This window comes from Mastomys coucha, unplaced genomic scaffold (assembly GCF_008632895.1).
Source record: "Mastomys coucha isolate ucsf_1 unplaced genomic scaffold, UCSF_Mcou_1 pScaffold9, whole genome shotgun sequence".
Lineage (NCBI taxonomy): Eukaryota > Metazoa > Chordata > Mammalia > Rodentia > Muridae > Mastomys > Mastomys coucha.
This window is the reverse complement of record NW_022196915.1, coordinates 93,633,895-93,635,580: the sequence shown is the minus strand read 5'-3', so window position 1 is coordinate 93,635,580 and position 1,686 is coordinate 93,633,895.

Sequence of the window (1,686 nt, the reverse complement as noted above, 5' to 3'; positions counted from 1 at the left end):
ATATCTAAAATAAAAAAAAAAAAAGAAAGAAAAAATAATAATAAGGACACACCTCCTAACACTACCATTCCCTACCAGCCAAGCATATCCAAACTATTACATGCCCCTTTCCTCTATGATGAATGTTCAAAAGAGGAATAAAATGTGGAAGAGTAGAGTGTGCACTATGGAGAAAGGTGAAACTGGAGAGGTGATGGTGGTGACTGCTGTGAGATAGTGAGGTTGACAATGGAATAGGTCACTGCCTGGTAGCCTGTGACATCTGCAGGATGGGGTATAGCAGCCTGTAGCTCATGCAGATGCAGTCTCAGCCCCTTTGCCCAACTCTACCACCGGATTGGCCTGACTCTGGAGAGTGATTGATGGAGGCTAAGAAAAGGGATGGTTCAAGTTTGGATTGGACCTCCTTCAGTGATAACCATGGTCTGTGAAGTAACTGAGACCCATGTGTCATTCAGTGGTCCTGATAAAGTCAGGGATGGTGGGTTTCAGTGGCCTGCCACCTAATGCCATGTGGATCTCTCTGGCCTATACTGCAGCCTGAAACCATGTGGATGTCCAAGGGACTTGTTGATACCGGGAGACATAATTAAGTGGGTCCCTTGCACAGATGCCTGAGGTCCTGTTGATGTCTGTGGTTCAGGCTGCTTTTGAGGGCTTTGTCTGGATATGTGGTTCTACTACAGCCAAGACACATTTGTGGTCTGTGATGTTTCCAAAAGTCACAAGGAAGTCCAGGATCCCACCTCCAGCAACTAAAAGTAACCAGGAAGCTATTTTGCCAGTGATACCAATAATTCAGATGCATAATTGAGAAAGAAATGGGAAGCTTCTATGATATCGCTCCCTCCCAAACAAGCTCAAAAATGACAGTCTAAAAAGAACTCCTAATAAATGAGATAAGGATGCTGAAGTGTAGGTCCCCATAACTGACTGGTTCTGGCAGGGGTTTAGGTGGAGAAGGACTTAGTTTTCTTTAGGAGTAGGCCACTGGGAGTTTGACCATGCTCAATTTAAGTATATGGACAATACAAATAGGAATTTTTTTGGAAGGGCTGGGGAGTGAGTGCGATCAAGGTATATGATAAGAAATTCCCAAAGAATCAATAAAAATAATATTTTGGAACAAAATCTAAAAGAAAAATCATTTGAGAAAATTTCATAGGTAGCAGATAACTGCAAAGGATGATGCAAACACGATTCATAGTGGAACTATTGAGGAAGAGATACCTAAGTTCATTGTGATAGGTAATGAGATGGTTTGTGTATGCTGGGTCCAGGGAATAGTAATATTAGGAGGTGTGCCCTTGTTAGAGTAGGTGTGGTCTCTCAGATTAGGTATGCCACTATGGGCATGGGCTCTAGAAACTCATCCTAGCTGCCTGGAAGCCAGTTTTCTGCTAGCAGTCTTCAGATGAAGATGTAGAATTCTCAGCTCTGCTTGTACCATGCATGTCTGGATGCCATGCTCCAGCCTTGATAATGATAGATTAACCTTCTGAACCTGTAACCCAGCCACAGTTAATGTTATGCTTTATAAGATTTGCCTTGGCCACATTGTCTGTTCACAGCAGTAAAACCCTAAGGCAGGTAGGTAGGTAGCATATTGATTGAGAATGAACAAGTAAATATTTTCTACAATACTTGATTATTTAAAAATCAAACTTTCATTATTTTACAGTAACT